A 22,230-nucleotide genomic window follows, 5' to 3' on the forward strand; every position below is an offset into this window, starting at 1 on the left:
GAATCCACCAAGATGGTTCAGACAGTCTGGTTTTCCCTGCCCCACCCTTGTTTCCTTTGAGCCATAGTGATGTCACAACATAGAGCAGTGCAATGACTTCACTGCTACAGTTCTCCTGGCTTCTGATCACACAATTCTTTGCAGCCAAAGCAAATCAAATAACAGCAAAGGAAAGCTGTACTTCTCTCAGAGGAGCAGAGCATCTGACACATTTCCAACAGATTAGTGGCCAACATTTAAAGGAAACATATGTAACAACTGCACCACTAAGAACCTCTCTATGGGGCTAAAGATGAATGTTTCAGGGTTTTGAAGACTAAGTCTATTTTCTATATTATATAAGAGTCAAAGCTAGAGATTCAAGTGTTGAATGACAGAGAAGAGATGATTAAGACAGACTACACACACACACAAACAACCTGTTTTTTTCATGATGTCAACTTCTAACAGAAAATACACTTGCATTTACTCTTCAGGCCACTCAGAGTTTTCTTTTTACCATCACGAATGTGATTACTGATTTGCAAATTTTAATTCTTCTTTGAAACTTCAACTCAAAAGGGCAAGAGGATGATCTTACTATGCCTGAGAAAAATAATACCTTGTACAGCAAATGCCCTCCATAGTCTATCATGTGGTAAGTATATAAGATGACAAGAAAAGGCCATATCATTTCTTTCAAACCTTGAAAGATTCTTTCAGTACATGAATGGATCTCTCATCTATCTAAGCAGAGATCTCTTTGGTACACGGTTTTATAAGTGAACTTGGTTAAATGTAGCTAAGAAGTATCCATCATAACACCATTTAACATCCAGGGCCTAGTATTTCAACACTTGAATAATTCTTATACAGCCAAAGTCCTATGTAACATACAAGAATAAATACAAGAACTGCTTTCAAATTAATCACTTATGAGGGGAAAGCGCATCACTAAGAAAATCATTATATTAAAATATTTTGTCTTGATCTAAGACAACTCAGTCCTTTTCACTAAAAAAGATTGTAATTCAAAGTTGGCACTTTGTGATTGTTCCTACTGGGGGGAAATAATGCATAAAACAGCAGTCTTAGTTTTATGAAATGTTTTGCAGGAAGCACAAGCTTAGTGTTTATGCCAGATAAACTATATGCAGCAACATGAGTGTCCACATTTTACTTTTCATAGTTGTTGTTTTTTTTTACTGGCATGCAAAATTTTAAAAAAAGGCCATGGACATGAATTTAATTTCTACAACTATACTGAAATTAAGATATTTTTACTCTTCTTTCCAATTAAGCTGAAGGAAATTAACAGAAGTTACAGTTTTGTCACAATCTCGAAATGCAACACCAAAAGTTTTAAAATTCAAGAAAAGTCCATTTGTAAAACAATTCTAAATCCTAACAAATAGCTTATTATACTTTTGTTTGACCAAAAAAGAAAGCTATTTTAGAATTTAAGATTTAGTTAAACCTATGACCAGAATATAATGAGTTTACCAGAGATACAAAACAAATATGCTCACATTACCCATACATGCAGTACATGTTATTATTTTTGTTTCCATAACACTTTTAAATCAATATTGAGTTGTCGGGGGAAATTTTCATCATGTGACAAAAGATATTGTAACTAAGAAAGTAGTTTCTGCAACTAAATATAACTTGAGCACACCTGGCTATCTTGAATAAAGTGTAAACTGTTTTGAAAAGACAGGTAAGACCTCTGCAAAGGCAATTCAACAGGAACAATGTAAAGCAGCAAAAATTCCAAACAGAAAATAATGAAAGCTGTGGCTTAAAAGGACGAAGATTGCCTAAGATTGTCCCCACAGTATCTCTATCCCGGACCCATCTGTTTTCCCTTTATCATCTCACTAAAGAAGCTTGTCCCAACTTAACTCCAGGCATCAGCTGAGCAAAACCTTTGGAAATCTTTTATTTGAAAATGCCAAAAGCAAAAGAAATACAGCGCTGCCACTGCAGAGGACCAGTTACAATTTACTATGTAACCACACCCACCGCATTGCAGAAGCCATAGACTTGGTGGGGAGGTAGCGAGAGGAGAAGGGTGCAAGGGATGTGTGGGGGCTATCAGAAGGGAAATCCAAGATTTCCCCAGCAAAGCAACTACTCCGTTCATGAGAAAACATTCCCCCTTCCCAGCTTCACAGAAATGGCTATGAACAAACTAAAGTAAAATGGCCAGCGAGCTTCCCCCAACCCCTACTCGAACCCTACTGCACTGCCTCTTTTGCAGCTAGCCTAGCCTCAATGCAGATAGCAGTCAGGTAAGCAATGCAGCATAGACACCCCCACTCAGATGCTCAGGGGTGCAACTCCCTGCTCTTTTCAAGTTATACTGGCGGCAGAGGGGACAGGAGAAGTCAAGAGTGGAAGGAAGGAGTAACTAAAAGGGGCAGGGGTTTACCCAGGTGTCCAAGCCAAGAGCAACATCCATTTAGACACTCGCCCCTCCTCTCCCCACCCCACCCCCCCACCCCCGCCGGGAATGCAGCATTTGCCATTAGTCTCAGGGAATCATGCCCTAGTTAAAAGGAAGCAGGGAAGTTACATAAAAGCCAGGAGGTTGTGCTTGGGAAGGGGGGATGCTTTGTGCGCTACATACCTTATCCTGACCTCAAATCCAAACCAACCCCCTTGGTGTCCCCTCTGAACAGCCTACACGGGGAGCGTCTCTGGTGCCGCGTTAGCGGGGGCAAGGCGCAGCGAGCAGAACACGCAAACAGAGATTCCCCCCCCCCCCCCCCTCGCCTGACAAACCTCTGCAAGGAAGCGGGGCATCTGGCGTGGAGGCCCCCAGGAGAGCTGCAGAGGCAGCTGCGCCGCATCGCTGTCCTTCCTCTTTGCGGTCCAAGGGCTGGTCTAAGAGGAAGGGCCGGCGTGTAGGAGGGGACAGAGGAAACCCCGTCTCGTACATACAGGATTCCCCCACCCCAGCTCGTCCCCCAATCCCTAATCTCCACCCACCACCAAGTGTTAACTTTAAAAATGGCGCCTCGAAACAGGAATTTTAAAAATAATAACATTAATTCAAATGAAGAAATGGAAAAGAAGACTGTATTTTAAAAATTCCCTCGCTCAATTAGGGCCTCTAAGGAAACAGAGGCTGGCGGCCAGCTATCCTACTCAACCGGGCTCCCTCCCCCCACACTCCCGAGCCATCTCTGCAAAAAGAAAAAGCAAAGCGAGGAATGTACCTTGGCCAACGGGCGTAAGAATAGCCAACAGCTGCCGGCGCCAGAGGAGAAATCAGGGTCTGGGGCCCGTGAGGCTTCCTGAGAATTTGAGAGGGACGCGGTGACGACTGGCGACGGTGGTGGTCAGCAGCAGCAGCAGCAGCAGCAGCTGCAGCAGCAGCTCCAGCCACGCGTCAGCCGCCCCGCGCAGCCCAGCTCAGCTCCCGACTAGTCTTGGACACATTTCCAGCAAATCAGGAAGGTGGAGACTCCCTTCGGATGCGTCCCCCCTCCCCCTACGAATCACAGCAAGGGAGAAAAGTTACCTTTCAGATCAGTAGTGTCCGGGACTTGCCAGGGTTTGGGGCAAGCGGCTTGTCACTTTCCTCTCCTTTCAGCCAGTTTCATCTGCCAGACTAGACAGTCCCGAGTGTAATGTGGAATCAGCAAAGAGAGGAGGATGGGTTTTCTTGTCCCCGGTCCCCTCCCCTCCCTGTCCGCCCCCTCCTTTTGCTCAAGATGCAGAGGCACCCGGGTACACGCACTGAGATGTCTCACTGAAAACCGACGTCGCTCCTGATTCACCCTCTTCGAAGTGGAGGAGTGGTTAAGCCTACAGTACTTTAGAGGAGTTACAATGTAACAGTTTTCTCCGCCCTAGGACGCTATTTGAAGATAACACCCCTTAAGAACCTCTGCAACGACTATAATTTTGATTTCTGCTTTAATTATTTGCTTTGGAAAAAGACAGACTCTACGTTTGACTTGGAATGAGCTTAGTATCACGTCTGTAGGAACCTGGGGAGCACTGGTTTGCTTTAATATTCAACTATAAGAAAATTCAGATTACCTTAGCAGTAGAGCAGGATACTGCTATTCTCTGGGACCCTACCCCCACATTTAAAAGTGTTTCTTCTTGATTTCCAATCCTTTTCGAAATACTAAAACAATTACCTAATGAAGTTTTCTGCTCCAGTGACCATGTTGGGAATTCTGATTCTATGGGAGAAAAAAGAATTTGTTTGGCTCAGCAGAGCCAAGCTTTTCCATCTGTCAACTACCAAACATTTATTGGGCACCTACTAGTCTAATAAACTATGAGATGTTTGTGGAAGGCACAGAGTACAACAAAGTAAAGTCCTTGAGATGGAGGTTAACATATAGTTGGGCAGATAAGACAGCCTATTAAACCAGACATACACACATAATACCATAAGAGACAACTTCCTTTTGTAGCCATGGGCAAGTCACAACTTCTCAGTCAGTCACTCCCGGCACTTCTCTAAGTCTGTAAATTACAGGTGAGTTTTCCATCTGTATCTGTGGAGAATGTTTGGAATTTCCTACAATCTGTCCTGGACCCTAAAAATATTCCTAACCTCATGTGGTTTTTGTAAGACTCAAATGAGAATTATGTGAAGCATTTTGCAAAACTTTAAAACTATTCATTATTAAGTGCGAAGAATAAAGACTACAGGAACTCAAAAGAAGGGAGAGAAAGACTGGCTAGGGATAATCAAGGAAACTTGTTTCATTTAGAAGATGTAGGCCCTAAAGGAAGGAGGAAAGTATGAAGCATAAGGGAATGTCTGAAGCATGGGAATTATCAGGTCAGACTGGCTGGAGAAGAAAGAAAGTTGATGGAAAAAGTAGTGAGATAAGCAATTGAATGGAAGCCAAATTGTGGCAAGTCCTAAATGCCATATTAAGAAGTTTGGACTTTCTGTTGTGAGCAATAGGAAGTTGATGAAGGGATATGAATAAGGGAGACTAACAAAATGGTGTTTCTGTAACATTCATCTTGTGAGAGGAAGATGAAATTGGTGTAAGGAAACATTAAAAACCAAATAGGATAATGTTGAAATAGTGTAGTTTTAAGTTAATAAGGTAGAACAGTAGCTCTGGGCATGAAAAAGAAAGAAAGAGATAGAGATATGGATATACTGTGATTTTGGTGATGCCAAGGCAATTGAGATGAAATTATAAAATCTTAGAGATCTAGATCCACCAATAGAATTTTAAAGATACAATATAAGCATGGAAATCATCCACAGGTAAGGGGGAAAGTCTACATCTATTTTTTCACAGTTAAGGCCACTGACAACTTTCATGAAAAGATTTTTTTTTAATGTGTTGCACATGGGGGGAGGGGTGAAAAAACTCAGCAAGATTTGGACTATTGGTATTTTTATTGCTAGCTCCACCTATTGGATAATGCTGGACTTGGAGCCTGGAAGACCTGAGTTTAAATGCTACCACAGGTATTTACTAACCTTGTGATTCTGGGCAAATTACCTAATTTCTCTTTGCCTCAGTTTCCTCATTTGCAAAATGGGAATAATAATAGTGCCTACCTCCCAGGGCTGTTGTGAGGATAAAATGAGGTAAAATTTGTAAAGTGCTTTGCAATTTTAAAAGTGTTATATAATGCTGTTGTTATTACTATAATGTACTAATACAACACTTTCTTGCAAGGTCGTTTTTTTTTAAAATGAGGAACAAAGTCAACCACTCATTCCTTTATCATTCATTCCTACTCTAAGGGAGGGGGGCAACAAAGTGATGAAAGTCAGACCAATTTATTTACTCATTTGCAGCTCTAAAGAAATATTTTCGGGCAAAGGAAGACCATAAGTAACTGTATTAAATAGAGCTTGGAGAATCTTTCTGGATTTCCTTCTCTTATTATTTGGAATGACTACTATCCAGATACCTGTATGAGTGTGAGGTGGAGAATCCAGAATAAGTGGATTTCTTTTCCGTTTTTTAAGGACAAGAACACTTGCCTTTTAAGAAGTGGACTTGAACAAATTGTATTGTTTATAGTAAACACTAACTTGGCATTACTATCTAGACAGACAGATGGTTTCACATTTTCATTCATTTCTTTGCCATATTTATGCTAGTTTTTTAATTCAAAACAAACTGTTCTTCCCATGACTCATAAATCTTGGCCTTAGTGAATATCATATCAACTAGTTACGGAGCATATTCAATGACTACTATCTGAATTACTAGATTGCTGAAAACAAAGCCAAAGTACTAGGCATTATTACTATTTTACAATTAAATATACCCAAATAATTACCTCAATATTCTAGAAAACCCAAAATAATCACAAGAAAATGTTAACATATATTGCTTCATTCTTGCATAGGAAAGGAGAGCAGCTACCATTTTACAAAGCGCTTTACAATTTACAAAACACTTCTATTTAATAATAATAATAGTTACCATTTATATAGCACTTTACATATTTCATCTCATTAGATTCTCACAACAACATTGTGAGATAATTGCTATTACTATCCCCATTTTACAGATGAGAACATTGAGATTCAAATAAGGAGCAGCTAGGTGGTGCACTGGAAGAAGCCCTGGCCTTGGAATCAGGAAGACCCAAGTTCAAATCCTGGCTCAGACATTTACTGTGTAACCCTGGATAAGTCACTTAGCCTATGTTTGCCTCAGTTTCTTTCTCTGTAAAATGGGAATGATAATAACAACTACCTCCCAGGATTGTTAGTGAGGATAAGAAAAAATAATATTTGTGCTTACCACAGTGCCTGACACATCATAAGAATGATATAAATGTTAGTGATGATGGTGGTGGTAATGGTGGTAATGATGATAGTTATGTTTGCCCATCTTCATACAGCTAGTAAATGTTTGAAACAGAATTTGAACTTGTTTTCCTGACTCCAAGTCTTGTGCCACCTAACCACTCTGTACATTATGTGTATATGTATAATGTTTGATACCCACAACAGCCCTAGAAAATAGTGCAAGTATCATTGGAAGGAATGTCTTAGAGTTAATAGATGCTAAACTTGGAATCAGAAAGCTACAGGCTTGAAACCTATTTCTGACATTCATTGTATGTCTAAGCCTTAGTTTCCTCAAGTGTAAAAAATGAAGATAATAACTACAGTTAGCCCCTATCTCCCAGGGTGGTTGTGAGAATCAAATGAAATAAAGTATGTAAAGTACTTTGTAAAAATGAAAGAAGGAACCAAATGTCAGTTGTCATGACTATCCCCATTCTACAGATTTTGAAACTGAAACTCAGAGAAGTTAACTCAAGGTCAGCCTACTAGTGAAGAAAAGAGCTAAATTTTAAACCAAGTTTTTCTGTTCCTAAATTTAGTTTTTATTATTCTACCATCCCTTGGCATTGGTTCTAAGGCATTGCTCTTTTAATTTAATGGTTGAATTAAACTGTTTACCATGGGATTATATAAAGAAATTTAAAAGTCAGAAAACAACTTATGATCAATATTGTCTTGACTGGTTTAAAATGAACATCTGTTTTTCTGAGGTATCCTAGAAACAGAACTTGACAATTAAATGCACCAATAAAGCTAATCATTTCTCATCTAGTCCCACAGTGAAGAGCTTTTTTTGTTTATGAGGATAAAGAGGAAATTAGCAAAAGGGTAAAATAAAAGAATGGATACAATATAACTGAAATTAAGACTTCTTACTGAGAAGCCTGACCTTAAATTTTCCTTTCATAAACAATTCAATAAAATGAAAAAGAGGACTAGGAATTATAGAAACTCTATTCATTACTCTGGGAGGAAGTGGTGCTAGAGAAATTTCTCAGTGTGGAGTAATCTATTTATAATGTATATGGCACAGTGGATAGAGGGCCAGGCCTGGAATCAGGAAGACTGGAGTTCAAATCCACCCTTCAACACTTACAAGCTGTGTGACCCTGGGCAAGTCATTTCACCCTGTTTGCCTCAGTTCCCCAGTCTGTAAAGTGAGCTGGGGAAGCTGGGGAAATGGCAAACCACTCTAGCATCTTTGCCAAGAAAACCCCAAATCGAGTCATGAAGAGTAGGTAACAATTGAACAACAAAAATATGCATAACATATTGGCAATGAGGTGGCCCAGTGCATAAAATACTGGACCTGTAGTCAGGAAATCCTGTCTCAGACACTTCATTGGCTATGTGACTCGGGGCAAATAATTTAAACTCTTTTTGCCTCAGTATCCTCATCTGTAAAATAGGGATTATAATAGAACTTAACCTCCCAGGATTGTTATGATGTAAAATGTCTTCTAAAGCTGGAAGCACTTACATACACACATCTATGCAATAAGGTCTGGAATTATTCTTTTATTCATATAGAGAATTCTGAAATTATTACTTCATTCATTTAGAGAATTTTGAGGTGAGTTACTCCCTCTACCAATGTGACATCTTCCCAGCAACTTTATAGTTTTAGAGAGCTTTCTAAAGCATTGAGAACTTAAATGACTTGTCTAAAGTCATATGGCCTAAGTCATAGAAGGGATTTGAATGAAAGTTTTAATAACTTCAAAGCTGGCTCTCTAGCCACTATTCCAAGCAACTACTAAGTGTATGTATTGTACATATATAATATATATGATGTACATATGTGTTTATGCTTATATATACATTACACAGAAATACTTTTAAAATTGAGTGTTTCTGTATCTGATGAGCAGGCATTTGATTTTCTTTTGCTGTTCCCTCCTGACTCTTTCATTGTCTCTATCTAACCCATAAGTCCTTCTGCAGTCTAAGTAATGTGCCTTAGTACAGCTTTGACTTTGCTTTCATCACTTTACTTTTGCCTGGCTCAAGGGCTAAGAGGAGGAGAGACCCATAGAATTCACCTAATTTTTTCTCTCACTCTACAGAACAGGGGTTCTCCACCTTTTATGGACTCCTTTGTCAGTCTGGTAACACTTCTGGGTTTCTTCTAAGAATAAGGTTTTTCAGTAACTGAAGGAAATGCTAAATTTTAGTTAGAAATTAATGAAAATAAAGATGTAATTTTTCCCATCCCACATTCACAGACACAACTCCCCCCCAATCCATCAACAGACCCCTTGAGAGTCCTTGGATCCTAGTTAGAAAAACTACCTAAAGAATTACTCTTAAAAAAAAAATTACTCTTCAACATCCCAGACAGGTGGTCATCCAGACTTGTGCTCTATCCTTCTTCAGGTTACCTTGTATTAGAACAATATAGATTGACTCTTCTGAAAAGAATGCCAGTCCCTTTTGGAGACAGGCGTTTTGTTTTTGTCATTGTATCCGCAGCATCTAGCCTAGTCCCTTGCATGTAGTAAAACTGAATTGTTGCACGGTACCCTCCCATCAGCAAAACTTGGAACATGGGGCTGCTCCAACCATATGATGCTACTTCCATCTGTCATTGCTTCTTCCATTAACTGACATTTCTGTGAGTTGGATAACAGAAAATATGAAGGATGAGGTAAGATCCGCAAAGGCATAGAATAAAGGCACAGAAAAGGAATAGAAAAGGGAGGTCAAATGTGATAGTTCAGGGTCTTTATCCTCATGAGAGATACAAAAAGAATAAAGAAGAAACAAGGAGTTTAACTTGTGATTCAGAAAATATGTTGCAGGAGAAGGAAAATATTGGGAAAGTCAAGCAAAGCAAATTTGTTGGAAAAGGCTACAACTAAAGAATATAAAAGGCTTGAGGAAAACTGGGAGGGAATGTTTTTTCAGGCAATGAAAGAGAAGAATCAAAAGAGGTAGGAAATAAACAAAGAAGTTAAAAGAAAGAAAGGGAAATTAACAAATTCAAAGAACTTAGGCTAGGAAAAGTAAAGCATAGTACAGAGAAGATTCAGTGGGAACAGACTAGCCTCAAAGAAGTGTAAGCAAAACTCATTACAAGGACAAAATACTGAACTAATCACACACACACACACACACACACACACACACACACACACACACACTACCACTGTACAAACATATAACTAGGACCAAAGGATGAAAGTCAAAGGGAGGTAAGGTAGATTTTGGTTTAATGTAAACAGAAGTTTAGTTCTCATGTTGAAAGATGTTCAAGCAGAGGCTGAATAGGCTGAGATTTTGTAAAGGGCATTGATGCTCAAAGTAGAGGTTGGATAAATGACCTTTCAGGTTTCTTGTGATTCTGAGATTCTACCTAGAAGATCAAATGAGATAATTGTTGAATAACTCTTAATCTCTGACACAGGAAAGAATTCTATCTAAATCTAGATTCAATCCACCACCAAGCTAAGTAATGTCACTCATTTGACAAAAATGTGCCCACTAATTAGGAAATGACTGATCTGTGGTATATGAATGTACTAAAATATAACTGGGCCATAATGATGAATATGAAAAATTAGAGAAATGTGGGAAAATATAGTTACCAATAGTGTCTATTATACTTTAAGACTTTTTAGCTTTTAGTGTTACTTTTGTACTTAAAATATTTCTTGATATCTTTTTTGCTTTATAGTTATATAGTTATATTATCTTATTTATAATTATATTATCTTATTTATAGTTATATAATATAGTTATATTATCTTATTTGATCCTCACAATAGTCCCCTTAGGAGGTAGATGTTGATATTATCTCCATTTTACAGTTGAGGAAACTGAGCCAAATAGAGATTCAGTGACTTGCACAAAGTCATATAGCTAGTAAGTATCTGGGGTCATATTTGAACTCAGAACTTCTTAACTCCAGGCCCATGCTCTTATCCACTATGCCACCAGCGGCCCCTATAGAAACATAAATAATAAACATTCTTTTTAAAATACTCTGATAGGAAAGAGGGAATGTATTTTATGTGGAAATGAAGGAGATGCAAAAACAAACTATATCAATAAAATTTTTAAAGACAACAACAACAAATAAGTACAATGCTAAAAATAAAAATCAATAAAAAATTTATAAATTGTTTATTATCTGCTCAGCACCATGATAAGCCCAGAGGATACAAGGAAAGGTAAAAATAATCCCTATTATCAAGGACCTCACACTCTAAAGGGGGAAATTACATGTAAATAACTAGGTAGATACAAGTTAGGCATGGAGTAGATGGGATAGAAATTTAGAGGGCAAAGCATTAGCAACTAGAGGGAACTGGGAAAGGACTCCTGTAAAAGGTAGAAATAGAGTTGAAACTTAAAGAAAGCCAGGGAAACTAAGGGGCAAAGATGAGGAAGCAAAGTATTCCAAGGCTGAGAGTCAGCCAATGCAAAGGTATGGTGGGAGACCAGAAAGAGAGGATGATGTTTGAGGAATAGCATGTAGCCTGTGGAACTAGCTCATAGAGTGTGTGAGGAGGAAGAAAATATAAGAAGACTAGAATGGTAGGAAGGAACCAAGGTATGACTAATAATAACAATTATCATTATTAAACATAACAACAATATTTCTATAGAGCTTTAAATAAAGTGCTATGCAAATATTATTTTAGGTACCCTGGAGAGATGGGGTAGATGCTATTATTATCGACATTTTGCAGATGCAGAAACTGAGGCAGACAGCAATATAGAGAGATTTATGTGTCAAACTAAAGACTTTATTATATTTGGTTCTGGAGGTGATAGTCACTGGAGTTTTATTGAGTAGGGAGAGAAGATGATAGGATTAGACAGATGCTTTAGGAAAATCACTTTGGCAGGTGAGTAAAGGATGGATTGGAACAGAAGGGTATTACAACAACTAAGTTAAAAGTGATAAGGGTGATGGCTGTGTGAGTAAAGAGAAGGCAACATACAGAGGAGACATTGCAAAGAAAGAAATAAGATTTGGCAACAGACTGGATGTGAGTTGAGTTAGAGTAAGATATTGTGGATGACATTGAGGTCATTAACTTGGGTGACTAGGAGGCTGGCAGTACCCTCAACAGCAATTGGGAAGTTCAAGAGAAGGGAAGATTTGGGGAAAGATAATGAGATCTGTTCAGACAGGTTGATTTTAAGACAGCAATGAGACATCCAAGTCACAATGTCCAAAAGGCAGTAGGTAAAGGTCAGGAGAGAGATTAGAGCTGAATATCTTTATCTAGAATTACATCCATTTAAATCTATGTGAATATATATATGCATATTTATACCCACATATGCATGTTACATATATGTACACACATATGAATTGATAGGTTGACAAACATTGGAAGTGGAACACTTGTCAGTGATGATAATATCAAGGGTGTGTCCATTTCTACGTATAGCTGAGGTGGAGTGGTCATATAAATTTAGTTGATTAAGGACCCAGGAAGTTAGGATATTTGATAAAGCTTCAAAATGTGTGTTAAAATCCCCTCATATGGGGAAGGAACTGGAAAAGAGACAAAAAATAAAGTCTACAAATCAAATACTGAGCTCCTTGAGGAAGAAAGTAGAATGTCCTGGGGATCGAGATAATAGCCATCAGGATCTGAATTAGGTAAAAACTTTGGACAGAACAAAGCTTAAAGCAAGAGAGAGGCTGCCAAATGATGATGGAAGGGGCACTGGGGAGCAAAAACTATTCCAAATCCAGCACTATGATCAGTGAGTAAGGCATAAGTGAATGAATGTGTTACCAACCAATATGAGAAAGAGGGTAACAAAGAAAGCATTGCCATCAGGAAGGAGCCAGATCAGGTCAGGTCAAATATACCAGACTATGCTGGTACTAGACTATTAAAATCATAAGGTATATCCTTGCATTATGTTAACAATAAGTAAACTATAAAAACGCCATCAGTAGAAATCATATATTTAATCTGTTAAATATTCTATTTAACTTTAGAGAAAATGTATTTTATGGAGAGGTTTCATTAGTTATTAAGTGTCAAAATATTGTGAAATAATAAAATTAAATTAAATTATTTTGATTTTATGACCCATAAGGGTAAAATGATGCTAGCCAACATCTTTTAGTTCTTCTTAATCCAAAGAGAAGGAAGATACATGGAAATTGTTCTTGAAGAACCCTAAAATATTTGAGCTGGAAGGACCTAAGGAATCATTTAATTCAACCCTCTCATTTTCTAGATAAAGAAAACAAATCCAAAGAGAAGACATGTCTGGCCAAAAGTCAAACAATCTGATTGGGGCAGAGCCAGGTCTACTGACTCCCAGCTTCATGTAATGTTCTTTCTACTACACTAAAACCATTTCACTTGATCAAAGTAAGAATCATAGCTTACTTCATCAAAATTTGATATGTTCTAGTACAGTAGTTCTCAAACGTTTTGGTTTAGGACTTCCTTTACATTATTAAAAATTACTGGGGAACCCCTCCCCCCAAGAGCTTTGATTGATGCGAGTTATATCTATTGGTATTTACCATATTCAAAATTAAACATCTTAGTATTATTATGAAAATAGTTTTAACTTTGAAGACTTGCTGAAAGGGTCTTGGGAATACCCCCAGGGCTAGCTGGACCACACTTTGAAAACTGCTTCTCTGGTACAATGTAGCTAGGTGGGGCAGTGGATAGAGCGCTGGCCCTGGAGTCAGATTCAGGGTAATGTGCACCTCAATTACTTATAACAATCTGGAAACTGGGGCACAGAGTCCTCAACCACACCAGTATAACTGGGGATTATAAATAAAGAAAAAATCCATGGAGAATGCATGATCACAGACCGCTTGTTGTTCCTCTGAAATTTAAAAACACACAGAACAAATATTCAGCAGCTCTTAGTTTCCTAGTCAAAAGTTACATCTACTGGCCAGCAAGCTTTCCAAACGTTCCCTTTATGTTAGTGTTTTGCTTGTTATTTGGAACCCAACCAAAAAAAAAAAAAATTACAGAAAAGTTCCAGTGGAAGTAGAGCATAATGCTGAGCCCAAAAATAGATCATGGGAGTTTGAGAATTACATCAGTCTAATTTAGACATGAGCAGGTAACTCAGTGCATGGTGGAGAGTGCCAGACCTGGAGTGAGAAAGACTCATCTTCCTGAGTTCAAATATGGCCTCAGACACTTACTATCTATGTGACCCTGGGCAAGTCACTTCACCCTGTTTGCCTCAGTTTCCTCATCTGTAAAAAGAGCTGGAGAAGAAAATGGCAAACCACTGCTGTATCTCTGCCAAGAAAACCCCAAATGAGGTCATGAAAAATCAGCCGAGACTGAACAATAACCAAAATTTAAACATAACAAAGGAATAAATTAAGGAAAGAAAAGTTAGATTAACTTGCTTCCTACCATAAATATGTACCTTCTTATTGAAAATTTCTGAACTGAAAATTGAAAATCAGTTTTAGAGTCCCTCTCTCTAGTATTTTGTACTTGCAGCAGCTGGTGACTCAATAGGTAGAATCAGGAGACCGAAGTTCTAAGTTGACCTCAAACACTTACTAGTTGTGTGACTCTGGGCAAGTCACTTCATCTCTGTCTGCCTCAATTTCTTCCTCTGTAAAACTGAAAATAATAATAGCACCTACCTCTCAGAGTTACTGTGAGAATCAAATGAGATAATATTTGTGAGGTCCTTCACAAACGTTAAAGTGCTATGTAAATGCTAGCTATTATTATTAGTGCCTAGAATATCATAACCACTTAGTAGATTATTTTATTTATTGGCTGATGATATTCTTATGCAAATAATTTAATCTATTAAAGTTTAAAACTGCACTGTCTTTTGGGACACCTTATATTAGTCAGATAGTTGAAAGTCAACCTGATACCACATAAAGTCATTGTATCTATATACATCTTTATGAATTTGTACTTTCTCCATTTCTGTGATGCTGGTGTTAACGTAATCCAAAGGCACAGATCAAGTAGTAGGCAGTTAATAAGCTAACTATTTTTTAAATCATAAAAAGTATTTTTAAAATACATTTGAAAATTTAAATAGAATTTTTTTAAAAGTAGGGTTTAAGTTGTTCCAGTTTTATAAGAGTTATTATCCTTATTTATACCAGTTAAATGTTGGATCGATTTATCCTCACAGTCTTTGCTTTAGAGAAAATAAAAATCCATTTACACAGAACTCAGTGATTATTTCCTTTTCCTGAAACAATGCCTAGAATGAGTTTTTATTCATGATTACAAATCCAAGGAATAAGGATACCAAAACAAATATACTCCTTCAAACTAGAAAAAATAAATGTATTCCTTTTTAAAGAATTCAACAACAAAAAACCCTTTCAGAAAAAATTTACTCCCCAAACCAAAACTGAAATGTTGGATTAAGTCATCTAAGATACTCTAGGATTCAACCATTTTAGGCCAAAGGATATAATAAATCTCTGATTTTTCCTTAAAACTGTAAATAATCTGTTAAGAGCTATTAAATGGCCTATACAGAAACAATGAGAAAAAGAACATAATGAGAAATAATTATATCAGAACTTTTCATTCTTGTAGCAAAAAACTGGGAACAGGATAGATGCCCATCTACTGAGGACTGGCTAAACCAGGGGTGGGGAACCTGTGGCCTATAGTCAAAGAGCTACATGTGAGGACCTAGAGGGCCACACGTGGCCTTGAGGCCACAGGTTCCCCACCCCTGGACTAACCCAACTGAAGTATATGGACCTAATGGAAAATGACTGTGTTGTAAAAACTAGGTGATAAATCCAACAGAGTGCTGAACTTGGACTCAGGAAGACCTAAGTTCAAATCCTACATAGATCATTTAGTAAATGTAGGTAAAAAGCAACAGAACAATCAAAACTGATATGAAATGATCATGACAAAGTTTGGGTTTAAAGAAGATAAAGGATAAATCCCCTTGTTTCTTTGTTAGACGCAAATATAGGAGGTTATACCATCATGGTTGATGTATTGGTTAGATTTGCTGATCTGTACAGTATTTTTCCTCCCTTTTTATTTTTTGCTGTATGGGTGGCTCTCTGGGAAGAAAAGATGGACATAACAGGAAATATTGGTGAAACAGACTGAGAGTTATAAAAAAATTAAAATTTAAAAGCCATTAAATTTCACACCTACTTTCTTCAAGAATTATCTAAAGAGGGGCAGCTAGGTGGCGCAGTGGATAGAGCACCAGCCCTGAAGTCAGGAGCACCTGAGTTCAAATCCGACCTCAGACCAAACACTTGACACTTACTAGCTGTGTGACCCTGGGCAAGTCACTTAACCCCAATTGCCTAAAAACAAAACAAACAAACAAACAAAAAGAATTATCTAAAGAACAGAAATGTGAGCATTTCCAGTAAGTTAAATATTCATCTTTAAAACAGTTTTCTAAGGGCATTCAGTTTTCTATTTTGTTTAATTATTAACTCCTCCTCCAGGTTTACATACTACTTAAAATGTAAATACATGGTTGATTATCTTTAAAAACCAAAAAATTAAGTTTGTATTACTAAGCACTCCAAGAAAAATTCACTTCATTTTCTCACTTTCTATGGATATTTTTCTCTTTCCATCCATTAGCTACTACCTGTATAAATGGATTTGATTGATGCACATACAACTTAAGAATGAGCACTATGGCATAGGACCAAATGGAGTATTTCTTGACAAAATCCTTTTAAATGTTTAACAAATTTTTAGCAAAATTCTAGCAACCCATAAAATGCCTAGGTTGCCAATAATTGTTAACTTCCAACACAGCTCAACTCCTTTACTCTCTGGACTTTTCTACCTCCTCCCCAGATGCCTTCTCAATTTGGAGATGCCTCCACCTTTGAAGCTCCTATCCCAAATGGAGCATTTCTGACTAGAATCTCCATCTAAGGAAGTACCCAGGCCAGCCATGCTCACTTCTAAACAGATTCCATTCTTGACTACTCTAACATAGGCATCAACATTTTAAAACATCATAGACAGTGCATATGAATTTTAACAGGCCATTTAACAAATTTCTCATCCCACTAATTATGACAGAGAAAGATGGGCTTGAGGTGAGCCCGATGAATTCCTAGTGAAACAATGAAACCCAAAAGGAGTGTATTAAAGTCAAAAAAGATTTTGAGATGGGAGCTGGGAAAGAGTTTCTAGTAGCATACCATAAGACCATGTATATATTCTATATTTTTATCAATGACTTGAATAAAGACATAGAAGTCTCCAAGTGTTCAGTACAAATTAAGAAGATGAGTTCAAATTACTTCAACTCTAGTTTTATTATGTATAAAAATGAGGGAATTGGATTACATGAACTCCCTTCCAGGTCTAAATCTATGATCCTGTGCTTATTAAATCTGTAATTATTGAGATTTGTTAAGCATATATGGAAAGGAGTATTAATATATTGGAATCAATGTTTTAAAAGATCTCTATTTGCTAAGGCTACAAAGATGAATTTAATGTGGTTAAATGTAAAGTCTTATACTTGGGCTCAAATATTCAATTGAATAAGTACTAAATGGGGGAGACCAGGCATCCTGGAGGCACAGTGGATAAAAAGCTGCATCAAGTGTGAGGAGGTCCTTAATTCAAGTTCTAACTAGGTATGTGACAAATCATTTAATCTCTGTCTCAGTTTCTTCATCTGTAAAATGGGAGTAATAATAGTACTTACTTCACAAAAGTGTGAGGATAAAATGAGATGATTGTAAAGCATTTTGCAAGTCTTAAAAGTGCTATATTAATGGAAGTTATCACTATTTCAAAAAAAAATTTATAGAAAAAAGACTCTAACTCCCTTGTAGAGTATAATGCAAACTGAAATTAGATCTAAAGGAATGCTTTCCAGCACTATAATTTCTAATCAATGAATCGAAAAGCTTTCGTTAAGTGGATACTATATGCCAGACACTGTGCTAGCTGCTAGGGTAACAACGATTAAAAGGAAATAATTCCTGATCTCACCTTAAGTCCTTGGAACACCCCATAAATCTGATATGCTTGTCCTACCCTCCCTCACTGCAGCCTTTTGCTCAACTCTAACTTCAGGGAGGTGCTTTAAAAAGCAACAGTTATGGGAGTCATGGGGCACACTTTTGGATTAATTCACTCCATTCTGTTACACAGCCAGTATGTCACCCTGAGGATTCCCCACCCCAGTTTTTCCATCATTCAGAAGAACCACACATTTTACAAGTATCCTTTTAATATATTTATAATATGTACATAAGTATATAATTACTTTTAGTAGTCAAAGTACCTTGGTGGAGAAAAGACAAGGCCAACTCCAGAAAAAAGTTTCAGCTTGTAGTGTCTCATACATGTTAAAAACCTTTCTCTAATTATATCTTCCCAAGGTCTAAAAGTTTTCAGAGTTCATCATATTTCAAAAGGTTCCATACGAAAATGCAATTAACTTAACCTTCAGGTTATTTGAATCATAATTTAAAAAAAAATTAAGGACCATAAGAGAAGCTACTGATTTATACCTCCAGACCGATCTAGTCTCAACTAAGTTGGCTTCTCATTAGCACCCACCTCATGTAACTGGTCTTTGGTATTGCCTGCTGTCATATCTTCACATTCTCAAACTTGTTTGGATGAAACACTACCATGTAGAAAGTTCCTGAATTCACAGCAATGTGCCAAGAAAATGCTGGCATATGTAATGACTGGAGTAAAAAAATCATGACACTTTATATATCAAAACTAAGATTTCAACAATTCTTCCAACGCCAAAAGAGAAAAAAAAAATCCATCTTTGATGTTTTTCCTCCCAAAGTTTTTTTTCTCTGTGTATTTACTGTCATATGGAAACTGGACACAGACACTACTGCTATACTTAGATGTGGAATAAAATAACAGTCTGAAAAGAAAGTCATATTACCACTTTTAAAGCATTTTTTTGGAAAAGGAAAACAAATGCAAACATTTGGGGAAGTGTGATATATAGAGAAAATGTTTTATAAATATCTACTGGAAAAAAAAAAAACCTGTGTCTGTTAACAGTAGCTTCCACAAGAAATCTTCAAAACCTCAACAGAGCTCTTAAAACCCATACTAGATATACTTGTGCATCGAAGTGAAACCATTCAGTTATATATTCTAAGATAAGAATTGATCTCATTGAAATGTGAACACAGAAAGAATTAGAATGGGGCAGAAGAGAACAATCTTTCTGCTATCTTGTTTGTATTTTAGAGAAGTCCTTGACACTTGTCTTAGGAGTACTGGACGTGAGGTGGGGTGGATACGGGGTTGTGGTCTCAGCTAGAATGTCCTCCTGGTTGTTTTACTGAACTTGGTATTTCTGCTCCTATTTCTCTATCTCCCCATAGGTGGTCCCCCATGCCTCAAGAGTCCCCTGTCCTCTCAGGGCATCCTACCTCTCAGAATGCCTAACTTCTTTCATGATTCAGCTCATTAAGACACTTCCTACCAGAAGGCTTCATTGACCACCTCAATGTTAATGCTCACTTTTCACCTCCTCCCAAAATCATCATGGATTTTTATATGTACTGCCACTGACCTTTTTTAAGTACTCCCCCAACACTTTAATCTAAAATATCAAAGACTCCTTTTGTTCTGATTCTTCTTTCACAACATGACTAAAGTGAAAAAATGCTAAATATGATTGTACATGTATAGCCTATAGCAGATGGCATGCCATGTTGGGGAGGGGAAAGGGGAAGGGGATTTAGAACTCAAAATCTTATAAAAGTGAATGTTGAAAACTAAAAATAAAAATATTTAAAAAATCAGAAAGAATTCTACTACTTACATCTAGATCTAATTTGCCACCATGTTTAGGTGGATTCTGCATCAAGCCAGCAAACTAATTTGGGGTCTTGACAAAATCACTTGTTTTCAAAATATGTACCCTGCTATTGGGAAATAGTTGACTGTGCCTGATCTGTTTACATGCAGCTAAGTGGCACAGTGGAGAGAGCTGGACCAGGAGTCAAGAAGACCTGAGTTCAAATCTTGCCACAGACACTTAGACAAGCGTGACAAGTCACTGAACCTCTGTCTTACTCAGTTTCCTCAATTGCAAAATGGGAATAATAATGCCTCAGGATTGTTGTGAGGAACAAATGAGACAATATTTGTAAAGCACTTAACATAGTTCCTGACACATAATAAATGCTTATTCCTTCCTTATGTACCCCCATCATATTATATCCCTGGGTTCTCTCACGGCCCTCCAGGAGAATGTAAGCTTCTTGAATACAGGAACTGTTTATTATGCTGTCTTCGTGTATTACCAGAGCCTACCACCTTTCCTTGCACTTAGTAGATGGTCAAATAAATGCTTGTTGGACAGTACAGAATTGAAGAAATGATCAAAGTACTTCAAGACTTCTTGGTTTCCATAATAATAATTTTCACTATTATGACAAATAACTATAGATATTTAGAGATGTAGTATGGTAGGGGAAGATGTTATGTACCAAAGAGTGTCATCACCTAATTACCTGAAGTTCCCTTTAACGAGCAATGAATTCCAAGATTTACAAACTCAAACCAGAAAGAAATCCCCATGTGTTTTATTCAGGAAGACATCAAAGCACCCTACCATCAGGTGAATATGTATAATTCATTGCACCATCTTGAACATTCCTAGGTATCTTCAGGTACACTTTGATGACTAATTCATTATAAAGGAAGCAATCAAATGATCCCATGCCTTATTTTACACTCCTCCCACAATTTCCAAATTTTAGCCAGAGTGGAATACTAGCTGTTCCCCAGTCTTGCCCTGAATTCTCTTGTCTCCACACATTTATGCAAGTTATCTCCTATTCTGGGAAGGCACTCCTTCCTCACCTCTGCCTTTTAAAATCTTTCTCCTCTTTCTAGGCTCAGCTCAGGTGCCACTTACTCATGAGACCTTCGTAAACCTCAAAGTTAAAAGTTTTCTTGCTCTGTTCAATAGCCCCTAGGGCATTTTATCTAGAATTCCCCTTTGTCTCTATCGCAGTCTGGACCCATATAACATATGTCTTAGCAAATAATAAGTTAGAGGGAAAGAACTATGTCATTTTCACCTTCCATCCAATGTATAGCACAATGCCTTGAATATAAAAAACATTAAAGTGATCATTGAACTTCTTTGGTTAGTTTTCAAGTCAAATAAACTATAGGAAAAGTTTATGTGCAAACAACACCACCAACAAAAATCCAGCAGCTCCCTGAGGCATAGGCACTAACTTAAGCAATGTTCATAGTGGTGCTCAGAATGTATTGATCCTCATTGTCATTAACAAACATTTACTAACTGTTGTGCTATAAGAAATGATGAGAGGGATGGTTTCAGAAAAACTTGGAAAGATTTATATGAGCTGATGCAGAGGGAAGTGAGCAGAACCACGAGATCATTGTGCACAATAATAGCAATATCGTCATGATGATCAACTATGAAAGATTTAGTTACTCTGATCAATACACAATGATCCAAGGCACTTATGATAAAAATTCTTATCCGTCTCCTGAGAGAGAGCTGGAGAACTTTGAGTACATATTGAAGCATATTTCTCACTCTCTTTATATTTCTTGCTTTTTTTTTTTAACATGGCTAATATGGAAATGTTTTGCATTACTTCACATGTATCATGGGTATTTTACTGCTTGCCTTCTCAATGGGTGGGGGAGGGGCTGGAGGGAGAGAATTTGGAGCTTAAATTTTTTAAAATGAACTTAAAAAAATTTTTTATTGAGTTCCTACTAGGCACAAGCTACTGTGCAAAATACTTAAGATGATAGCAGTAGCTTTATCTCCTAAGAATTTCAACTATTCATTTATCCTGAGCAGACAAGTATAAAATACATAGTTCAATGTTGTACTAGTCACAACATTTGACTTCAGAGGTGAAGTCCTCTACAGGTGAGGGAACAACTGCTATTCTACCATGGTGGTGAAGTTCAGAATACCAGCTTTTGAACTTCATCATTTATTGATTCAGAGAGACTCACATCGTTAAAGCTTTTCAGTCTTTTTTTTTTTTTTTAAAGCAATGTTGTTGACTCTAAATGTGCCTGTGGTTATGTCCAGGGACTGAAATGAAGGATACTAGAATAAAAAATTAAAAAAAAAACATCTATAGCATAAAATAGGATGAACAGTAGGGAAATCAAAGGCTTTTAGACTGCTAAAAAGCCTCAAGTCCTTACATCATGAATAGTTTCTTCAAGCAGAAACTAGAAAGGTCCTGGAAGAGACAAGTACTGAACAATAAGGGTTTTGTTATTGCTTTTTTGTTTTTTAAAAGTAATATTATCTTTACAGAAAAGGAAACAACTGGTTACAGTCATGGTTAATCAACTTCATAAATTTGTGATTATAAGCAAGTCACTTAATCTTTCTAAGACTCATTTTCTCTATCTCTAAAATGAGGATAATAATGCCTGTGTTGTTATTCAATCATTTTTCAATCATGCCCAACTTTTTGT

At 37.2% G+C, this 22,230-nt stretch overlaps 1 protein-coding gene across 10 annotated transcripts in view; it reads right to left on the reverse strand.

Annotated features, from left to right (window-relative positions):
• LOC114031785 (band 4.1-like protein 3) overlaps positions 1-22,230 on the reverse strand; it is a 291,289-nt gene that overhangs the window by 181,208 nt on the left and 87,851 nt on the right. The window contains exon 1 of one of the 10 annotated variants that reach the window (XM_027846898.1): positions 3,509-3,640. The exons of 8 other annotated variants lie outside the window; for them this stretch is intronic. The gene's annotated coding sequence lies outside the window, so the exon portion shown is untranslated. Of the gene's footprint in view, positions 1-3,203; positions 3,265-3,508; positions 3,641-22,230 lie in introns of those variants that run through there. One more of the 10 variants, XM_027846901.1, reaches the window with a different exon arrangement.

The sequence above is a fragment of the Vombatus ursinus genome, unplaced genomic scaffold (genome assembly GCF_900497805.2).
Source record: "Vombatus ursinus unplaced genomic scaffold, bare-nosed wombat genome assembly UNPS02015255.1, whole genome shotgun sequence".
Classification (NCBI taxonomy): Eukaryota; Metazoa; Chordata; class Mammalia; order Diprotodontia; family Vombatidae; genus Vombatus; species Vombatus ursinus.